The sequence below is a fragment of the Coenobita brevimanus genome, chromosome 40 (genome assembly GCF_032717465.1).
Source record: "Coenobita brevimanus isolate Jiangsu-jjx chromosome 40, ASM3271746v2, whole genome shotgun sequence".
Taxonomy (NCBI): Eukaryota; Metazoa; Arthropoda; class Malacostraca; order Decapoda; family Coenobitidae; genus Coenobita; species Coenobita brevimanus.
In genome coordinates this window covers 7,497,502-7,508,570 of record NC_136993.1, presented here as the reverse complement: position 1 = coordinate 7,508,570, position 11,069 = coordinate 7,497,502, and the positions used below count along the sequence as shown (strand labels likewise).

Here is an 11,069-nt window from a genome sequence, read left to right as displayed (position 1 = left end):
CCAACCTTCAAAGAGAAAAGTTCACTCAGTTCACCATCCACACGCACTGCCGCCTTAGCACCATCATACATACCCTTCACAGCATTCAACAACTTCCCATCTACTCCAAGAAAAAAAAAAAAAAAAATCTGAAGCCAACATTTAAATCTGATACACTATTGTAAGTATCCTCTACCGTTTAGGTGTATGCATTCTGGAGGACAGAGGTATCTTTTGGGTTTGCAGGGAAGCTTCGTCCCTATTAGCATGGGAGTCTATGGCTAGGCAGACTTCTGCACAGGCCGGGGTGACCCGGGCAGAATGGGGCTGCCTTGCTCACTCTCTCCACCCCCACTAGACTTCCCCATGTATCCTGTTTACATATGACATAGTTATCATTCTAAATTTTTACGGCACTACGAGAGAGAGAGAGAGAGAGAGAGAGAGAGAGAGAGAGAGAGAGAGAGATCGTTAACAGTTTTAATAGATGTCATCATAGTGAGGAAATAAAAAGAACAGTGTCTTTTGCAGTTTACTGAAATGTACATATAGTAGAACATGCACTTCGAATGACTTCTTATTTCAACATTGACAATTACTGAAAGGGAGAGAAATAAATAACCAATAACTTATCCATCTGTTTATTTCTGGAGTATACTTATCACAAACACATTACAGAGATCACGTATGGAGTAGCTATTCATTCAGACGACCCGTAAGGAACTCCACAGAAAAGATAAGGCAACTAGCAGACAGTCCCCCACCCAGCATGACGAACATACCCTGCATAAAAATGAATTATTTATAAGCTGAAGAAATTGACTGTTTGCATATTAGAACCATGAAGGTGATAGCCCAGCGGCCAGAAGGTATAAGGTCTTGCTTGGTGCACGTACTGTACGTGTGTGTGTTTGTGTGTGTGTGTGTGTGTGTGTGTGTGTGTGTGCGTGTGTGTGTGTGTGTGGACACAGTAACTGAAATTTTTCGATCTGATTTGCTTATACCAAAACGTGGTGGAAATCTAGATGGTCAGCCAAGAGGGTGATCTATTGCCTTTAAGAACAATAGGCCAGTTGTCAAGGGTTATCAGGCAAGGTGCAGTTTGAGAGATTTAGAACAAATCTGCTGGAAAGGAGGTTGAGGATAACGCACAAATGAAGTTATTCAGTTTTGAGAAGAGTCTATTAAATTCTAGGAGCAAGGCCAAATTCGACCGGTGAGTCTGTTTCTGAACAAAATAACTAAAATAGTTTTGGTGCGCATTGCACTAAGATTGATTTGACGGCTGAGGATCAACAAAAGAGATGACGTATTGCTTTTGAGAACAAGAAATTGGAAAGCAATGTGATATGGCAATGTTACCTTATACTTTTTTTTTTTTTCGAATGTAGCCCAATCTTTGTGAATGGGTTCACGGTAAGGTAGGGATGAAGGCTAAGATCAAAGGTAAAGGTTAAATATCAAGGCCATTGGCAAAGCTAATTTAAACAGTTTTTGTCCGATTTAGACTTAATGAACTAATTGTTTTCAAGTCAGTGGCAAATGGATTAGATTATATAAAAAGCCAGCCAACAGTGAAAAAAAGGACAACAGCTAAAGTCGACCCACATGTGTAACTGTGCGTGAACAATTTAGTTTAAATACTCCTCATCTGATTTTAGCCAAATATCATGAGAGGTTTACGAGGTAATTAAAAGGTTGAACTTTCTTTTAAAGTACGTCAAAGGTTGAGGTCATTTGATATGGTCAATTTGAAGGTCTTATATTTTATCTTAACCTGGTTAAGCAAAGGTAGAGGGATTAGTAGAGTCTGAGAACAATCCATCAAAGAATATGGGCAAAGGACATGGTTAAATATTTGACTCTATAGCTCACACTGCTTTGTCTGAACTGAGACCAAGTTGAGGGAAGGACTGACTGTCAAACCAAGGATGCAGAGACTCAGCACTGACAACAGTTGTTCAACTGTCAAGATCACATGGTACGGTCAACTCAGTTTTGATACGGTTTGGATTAAACATAGGGAAACGGTTATGGATCAAGCAGGAATGAAGTACTTCGATTTTGAGATTAATCGGTTGGATATGAAAGTCCCAGGGCAAAATCAAACGTTAGGTCCTTAGGTCATTTGGGGGACGTGGGTGTTTTACTCTTTGGGCCTCCCTTCATGTCAGTAATTAATATAGATTTTTGTGCATAACTAACGACTGCTTCATTTCAGTACAGAAATTTTTTTTCAAGAGGTGGTTACGTTCATTACGTTTTTGCTGTATCAGCAACATAATGTTTTCTTATGACTGATTAGTTTAACTGTTTATAAGGTTGATGTCAGTAAGTGACCTAAAAAGTTTCCTTAATTAGCAACGTATATTTTTTACTTTTCATCTTCGTAGCATTTGTGTATTATCTTGAAATTATTATTTACATATATGTAACCTTTTCTTTCAGCTCAACAATGATATATATTTTTTATTTCATTCTTGCTGTTGAATATACAGAATATACTGCAGAAGAGAGCCTGAGGATCAAAGGAATTAAAGTAGACTGTATCTGATCGTTTAATTCCAAAAAGTTTCCCTTCAGCTAATTGCAAGAGCCATGGCTTTTAAGGCGCGAAGGGTATTTATACCTTCACCAAAAATTTTGATACCTACTTTACCGACTGAATGATCTGTTATGAATAAACTTACCCATAGATTGGTGACGGACAAAGACACTGTCTCTGTGATAGTGTTAGGCGATTTTACACACGTAGTAGAATTTGGGATTTGGGTCTTGAACCAGTAACCAAAGATTCCTGATTCAGTCAATTCCATCACCCTGCAGGGAAAAAATATATATATACTGTAAGTACGATAACAAGAAAAATATAAATATAGAAGAATTGTTTCTACATTCACATGACCGATCATATTTTTACGTTACTGTTATTATGCAGAAAAGAAGGAACTAACAGCCTGGTACCAGCAAAGTTTTTCCTCAGAGCAAACTAACAAACAAACAAACAAGCAAGAAGGAAGAAAACAGGAGGGAAAAAAGTCAATTTAAAGATCGGTCATTTCAAGAAGCCTAGATACATTGTGTATATAAGACTGGAGTTCAAAGGCGTTCATAGGCAGAGGACAATACAGACTCAGCAAGACAGATTTAGAGTTTACATGCTGCATACATGAATGACTGAGAGTAGAGGTTAATTTCTGCAGTAATGATGTGAACCGGAAAGGGATGAATGTGTGCTGGCAGACGAATGCTATGCGCCCGTCGTAATGGATGAGGAATTAAGCAGACTATGGCCCTTTGGAGCAGCGGATTGGGAGGCCATCAGGCAGTACTTCTTTGATTTTCAGAGGAATAATTATTGCTTCCAAGGCAGGGAGACATCTGAGTGTGCCTTGCGCATTATGTAAGTTATTCTCTCGGGCATGGGAGCATACATTCCCTTCTCAAATCCTTTGACTAATGTAAGAAAGCCTGAATTAATTACACTTGTTCCAGTGCTGTCCACAACAAGGAGAGGGCCCATAAAAGGTACCACAGCCAACCTACCCATGAATCACATCTTTTATATGTTTCTGCCCGGAATCGTGCTCAGTCTGTTCTTCGCTCTACTAAAAATAATTTCAGCAATGCTAAATGCTCTCAACTCTCGAACTCGAATTCTTCCCGCTCCTTCTGGTACCTTGCCAAAAACCTTTCTAACAATTTACCTCATCATCCTTCTCTCCTATTTTCTACGCTGATGGCTCTGTAGCTATTTCTTCTACTGATAAAACAGATCACCTCGCTCAGACTTTCTCCTTCAATTCCACCTTGGACGATTCCAGTGCTGTTCCTCCGTCACTTCCCCCTCTCTGACTTCCTCATGGCTGACATTAAAATTTCTTCAGCTGATGTATTTTCTGCCATCACTGGCCTCAGTACTAGCAAGGCATAGGGGTCTGATGGAGTCCCTCCTGTTGTCCTCAAGAACTGTGCTTCTGTGCTTACACCCTGCCCAGGTAAACTTTTTTGCCTTTGTCTATCAACTTGTACCTTTCCTTCTTGCTGGAAGTTTGCTCTCATTCAGCCAGCCTCAAAGAAGGGTGACCATGCCCAACCTTCTAACTATCGTCCAGTTCCTTTAACATCCTATGTCTCAGAAGGTTTCGAGTCGACTCTTAAAAGAAAAATTTTAAAGCATCTTTCCCATCACAACCTTCTTTCTGATAGTCAGTATGGGTTCCGTCAGGGATGCTCCACTGGCGATCTTCTCACCTACCTTTCAGACTCCTGGTCATCCTCCTTTCGGGACTTTAGCGAAAGTTTTGCCTTTGCACTTGATGTATCAAAGGCTTTCGATAGAGTCTGGCATAAATCTTTAATTTCCAAACTGCCCTCTTACAGTTTCTATCCTTCTATTTGTGCCTTCATCTATAGCTTCCTTTCTGGTCGTTCTATAGCCGCTTCTGTAGATGGCCATCATTCTTCTCCTACATCTATCAACAGTGGTGTTCCTCAGGGCTCTGTCCTGTCACTAACTCTTCCTTTTATTCATGAATGACTTTCTAAGCTGCACATCTAACCCTATCCACATGTAGGCTGATGATTCCACCCTTCACTTTTCCATTCGGTTCCCGCAACGTCCATCTCAGCAGTTATTTCAACAAACAAGGGATGAAGCTAAGTCACACCTAATGTCTGACTTAGCTCGTGTCTCTGACTGGGGTAGAAATATATATATATTTTTTTTTATGCATCAAAGACTCAGTTTTTACACCTATCAACCCGACAAAATCATCCACAGGAGTACCCACTAATGTTTAATAATATCCAGCTCAATCGTGCATCACCCTTGAACATGCTCTGGACTTATCTTGGAAAGATCATATTACGCCTCTTGTAACATCTGCTTCTAAGAGTTTAGGTGTGCTAAGCCGACTCCATACTTTCCTTACCCCTGCACAGTTGTTGACTTTATACACGGGTTTGATTCGCCCCTGTGTAGAATACATCTTGCATGTATGGGGAGGCTCCCCACATTCAGATCTTCTCAATAGGGTAGAGTCACAGGCTTTTCATCTCATTAACTCTACTCCTCTTACTGGCTCCCTTCAACCTCTGTCTCTTTGCCGCACTGTTGCATCTTTATCTCTTTTCTATCACTACATCACTGGCCATTGCTTTTCTGATCTGTCTGCTTGCATCCCTCCACCTCTGCAACGGGCATGAAGCACCCATCTAGCAACAATTTCTCATTCCTTTTCCGTCCAACTCCCTAATGCAAGAGTTAACCTTTACTCCCAGTCCTTCATTTATGCAACAGGTCAGCTCTGGAACTGTCTCCCTGTGTCTGTATTTCCTACTTCCTATGATCTCCAGTCTTTCAAACACAGTATGTTCAGGCATCTCGAAATGTTCGGATATTGAATTTGGCTCTCCTTTGTACTGTTTTGTATTTTTTTTTTTTTTTTGGAAGGAACGGTTTGTGGGCTCCTGGCCTTTGGTTCGTTCTTCCTTGCATAGAAGAAAAGATTGGTCAGACACGCAGTGACCACTGAAGTCGCGATAATATAGAGATAAAGATGAAACAGTGGGAGGAAGAGAGAGAGAGAAGGTGACGTGAGTCAGTGAAAGGAGAGTAGCTGATGAGACCAAAGCCTATGACTTCACAATGTTTAGTAGAGCTTTGTGTGTGTGGGTGGTTGCTGACCCACTCACATGCGCGATTTATAAGTCAAACAAAATCAACTACCGTGAGGGTGTTGAAAGTCGGGAGAGATCCAGCTTGGTACACCTTAGAAGCAGAATTTTAAAAGAATAATAATGTGATCTTTCCATGATAGGTCCCGAGATAACAAAACTCAAAGGATGTTGAAAGAAGGTGAAGGATGGAAATGTATATTGCTGAGACCTAAGATACTCCCGCAGAAGATTTTGGTTAGCTTAAGGTGTAGGGATTGAATTTCAGATGCATTAGAAAAAAAAAAAAGAAGTCTCTTTTACCCAAATCAAATTTTAAGTGTGCCATAACCTCAAACCGTGATTGCTGAAGAAACTGCTGTGATGAACGCTGTGAGAAGTCGATGGAGAGGCGAAAGGCGGACCCTGAGGAACACCATTGTTGACAGTTCCGCAGGAAGAGCAGTGGCCGTCTACAACAGCTGTAGAACAACTAGAAAGGAAGCTGGAGAGGAAGACACATGTGGAAGAATAGAAAGTAGAAGGGTGGTTTAGAAGTTGATGATACATGCCAAACGTTGTTGAGAGCTTTAGAGGTGTCAGGTGCAAGAGCAAAACTTTCGCCAAACCCCCAAGAGAAGGATGACCTGGAGACATAAAGGAAGGTGAGATGGTTACCAGAGGAGCATCCCTAGCAGTACCCGTACTTTTCATCAGGAAGATGGGTATTAAAGGGAAGGTGCTTTTAAATATTTTGTCAGCAATAGCTTCAAAAGCTTTAAAAATACAGGATATCAAAACAGTCTGGCAATAGTTGGAGGGCTGGAAACAATCACCCATTTTTAGCAAGGGCTAAATGAAAATAAACTTTCTGCAAGAAGGAAAGTTACAAGTAAACCGACATTGGTGAGAGAGTTAACCTAGATAGGGTGTCAGCACAGAAAGAGGTCAGGGATGCTGGTAGGGTGCTGTACAAGATGCTTTAGATCGTTAAAGATAAAAAAAATGTTTACTATATGGATCATTGAATGGGGAGGTAACCCATAAGTGCTGGTGGACATTGAAATCACCAAGGATGGATATCTGGGTTTGCTATTGACGTGTGTGAGGTGGGGCAGCTTATGCTATGTTGGGGTATCATGTACTACAACATATGTTGTGGCAGTATAAGGTGAAGCTGCCTTCTGCTGCTCAATGACTTTTCTATAAAGTTGAGAGAGAGAGAGAGAGAGAGAGAGAGAGAGAGAGAGGAGAGAGAGAGTCAAGACTCAACAGTTTTGAATCGAATAACAGTCATATAATCATGAGTTGATATTAATTCCTGTCAGTCTGTATGTCTGTGTTAGGGCAAGATTATGGAAATATTACTGTATGGAACTGCACCAAATATAACAAAATGGCTGAGGACCATTAGTGGATTTTTTTTTTTTTCCAGAAAAATGTCATACGTCATTGATCAAGAACAGGATTAACTCAGACAGTTTTGGTGCCATTTTGATAAAACTTGGTAGAAAAAACTACATGCGGGACAGAAAATGATGAACCAATTCCTTTTTACCCAATAGATCTATTCCCTAGTACACTTAATTTCCTCAACCAGTGTAGTGTGCCCATCTGCAGGTCTGTCTCTTGGGAAGCCACACATTCACCCACCTACTCAAAAAGCTTAACGACTCATCCACTAAACCCCACCCACCTACACACAAAGCCTCACACTCCACCCACATGTCCAACCAACCTACCACCTCATCCTGGGTGCATATTTTTCTTCTGGTACACTTAGTCATTCATTGGCAACTTCGGAGCTAATTCAGCGAGAAATGACTCAGGAACGTCGCACCTTTGCTCGGAAATACATGAGACGATTTGGCTAATCAGACCAGAAAAGCATCAGAAAACCCGTATTTTGACATTACACCAACCTATACCTTACCAGCTTAGGTCGAACCTAACGTTAACTTAGCATATTACCTCATTTTGCTTAGGAGTGGGGGGAGGGATAGGGAAGATGCAACGTTGCTGGGTCTTTTCTCGTAGCACTATCCTACGTTGCCAACATGACTGGGTGACCATCTATGCCAGGAAAAAAAAAAATACATCCAGCTCAGCCATCCACCAGAATACTCAACCTTGCTTTCCCACCCATGTACTTGTCCCACTCTGCCCATTCTCAACACCTGGCTAATCCACCCTACCCGCTCCACCGATCCAATTTACCCACCCAGCCATATTGCCCACCATTCCCACCAACAAAATCATAACCTACCCAAGCTACCATTCCACCCACCCATAGTACCTACTCCACCCACCAACCTGTCCAGCCCCCTACCCACCCACCCACCCACCCACCTGCCCACTCAGCTTGGACCACCATAATATGAATTGCAGCTTTACACACACACACACACACACACACACACACACACACGAATGATATATTCTTTTATGGTACACAGAAGTGCTCCACAGCCTTATCAGGCCGCTGCATATACACTTGCTCCTGCGGATGAGTGCCGGACCTTGATTTTGAATCTGTCATTTGCATCTATGCTCGGTCTGTTTCAGTCATTTCACAGTTGCAGCAGAATGGCTGACCCTGTAGGATATTTGCTTACACAGTTGAATGCGTAACATACCAACTGCACCAACGGTGCGAAATTACATTTTTTTATTTTAGTATCAGTGTGTCATAATTGCAATTTGAAGCTGACCTTGTTTCAGTTACTCACGACTGCCTCAAAACTACGCATCGACGTGCAATAGTTTTTGCACCTCGCGCTGATTTTTTTTTTTTTAAATAACAGAATGGAGGAAGGAAAAACAAATGAGTAAAATACAAAATAATCCATACACCAGATTACTGGTGTCCTCTGTTCATATAATATCTGTAACAGTTAGACTTGAACAGTTGTGGGTTGAAATTTGGAGGAAAACAACTCTGGGGAAGCGAGTTCCAGAGAGATGCAGTTCGGGGAATGAAAGAATTCTGATAGGCAGAAGTTCTGCAATATGGCTGAGTGACATTCCAGTCATGAGCGCTACCAGATGTCCGCGTAGCACGAGGGAAGGCATGGAGAGGTGGCACCATGGACGCAACATCGTCTGAGCATTTGCCAAAAAAATATCTGTAAAATAATGCAAGGGAGGCAACATTTTATATCGATGCCAACAATATATACATTATGTTGAGGAAAACATGATATTGTGCTACAAGTCACTCCTCAAATGGGGCCTGTTTTTCAGCAACTGCGTGACTTTGAAAAACAGCTACTTTAGAGCACCGGAGAGCCCCTGCATGACCAGTTTCGCTTAATGTAATGCAAATGGGGGCAGTTCTCGGGGACCAAATCACCCCTAAAAAATTCGGTCAACATAAAACTGAAATGGGTACATCTGACCCAACTGGAATATCCAGCCAAGTTTCATTGCAGTCCTTTTCCAGATGCAGCTGCGCTACACAGACCAACAGACAGACAGATGCACAGCCAATATTATAGTATATTAGAAGACAATATAACGATGTCTTGGGATACCCCCAGGGTTCTTTTCTCAGTCCAGCTATTTTCTCTCAAGGACCTATTTTCACTCAAATGACCCATTTTCATCCATTACAAATATTCTCCTTTAGACCGATTTTTACTGACAAAAATCGCATTTCTACGTAATGAACCAGTGGACCCATTTTTTCCCATGGAACCCTCTTTTTTTATTTTTACCCCCACGGACCTGTATTTCTAACCTCCCATGAACTTACTTTCCTCATTGACCTATTTCACCCATGAACCTACTCTTCTTCCCTGGATATGTTTTTTCAACAAGGGCCAATTTTTCTTCAATGACCTCTTTTCCCCATGGACTTGCTTTCCCTCAGTGGACTAGTTTTCCTTTTGAACCTATTTTTTTTTTTTCACCATTAGGACAAACTAAACTCCCTCATGGACCTCTTTCCTCATATGGGCATATTCCCTACATGGCCATTTTTTACCCAGTCAACTGTTTCCACAAGCGACCATTTCCCCTTGAGCATATACGCCATGGACTCAATTTCTCTCACGGTCTTTTTCACACCTTGAACCTTTTTATTACATATGCCAATTCCCTAATGGAGATATTTTCTTCCACACACCCAGCAACCCACTAATATACCGACCCATTCACCAGCTCAAGGAAACCCGCCTCCTGGCTTGTCCTCTGGGAAGCCACACATCCTCCTAAAAAGACCCACCCACTCAAAAAGCCCAACAACTTACCATCCCGACCAACGCACCCATTAAACTCACACACCCCTTTCCACCGCACCTCAATGCCACCCTGGCCCACCCTCCCCATACATATTGGCACGCCACACCATCCACCAACCCACCCCACCACACCCCAATTCAACCCTGCCCCACCCTGTCCTCACACACACACACACACACACACACACACACACACACACACACACACACACACACACACACATACACCGTCCACCCACCCACCACACTTTGCCAACCAACCCGACCCACTTCACCCACTTTGCCCACCACCCCCACTTCATCCACTCTATCACTTTGCCCATCACACTCACCCACTTCAACCACCGTGCCTACTTCCCATGACCACCCACCCATTCACCGACCATCCCACCCAGCCACCAAGGTAGGATTACTACAAGATGAATTGTTTTACAGACACACACACACACACACACACACACACACACACACACACACACACACAGCACATTTGCTCTTATATTATAGATAAGGTATTTAATCTTGTTAAAAACTGCGTTTTGAGTGTGTGTGTGTGTGTGCGTGTGTGTGTGTGGTGGGGCACAGGGTGGTGAGAGAAGACGGGGGAAACAATAGGCAAGACATCCGTACTCTCTGTTAGCCATCAGTCATTTCATGGCCAGCAACGGGGAGTGTGAACACCTGATTCGCAGTCGTAGATATTTCTGTTGACTCTTTCATTCGAAAAAGTATTATCACAAAAAATGAGATACCTTACTTTTCTAATGGGCAAATGTTATTTCATTTAGTAAAGTTTTCCATAACCTGCTCTACAGGTATTTCTTCGCATTCTTAAAACAATCCAGGATGTGATTTTTTGGCTCTCACAATTTTTCAGGGCACAGGCTTCCCTCGGCTGATAAAAGTAACTGCCTATCCGAAGTAAAGTATTAAAAGTTGGTTCCTGCCATTTACAGGATTAATACAGATGCTCTGTAATCTAGATAGATTCTGAGACGACCTCAAGCCAAGTTCAGTTTGTACGGAAGTATTCAGGTTTTTCCAAATCCACGCACGACATGGGAGGTCAGTTCACACCTATTAATATAAGTTTTAATAACTTTAGTTTCACTGCCGTCCGTCTATCTCTAAGCTCGTCAGTCCAAGCCAACTCGGCGTCGTGCGATCACCTCAGTCGAACCAGCATGCCCC

At 42.1% G+C, this 11,069-nt stretch overlaps 1 pseudogene; it reads right to left on the bottom strand.

Annotated features, from left to right (window-relative positions):
- Positions 1-675: 675 nt before the first annotated feature.
- The window catches only part of LOC145397272 (putative glutamate receptor), a 76,623-nt pseudogene continuing 66,229 nt past the window's right edge, over positions 676-11,069 (bottom strand).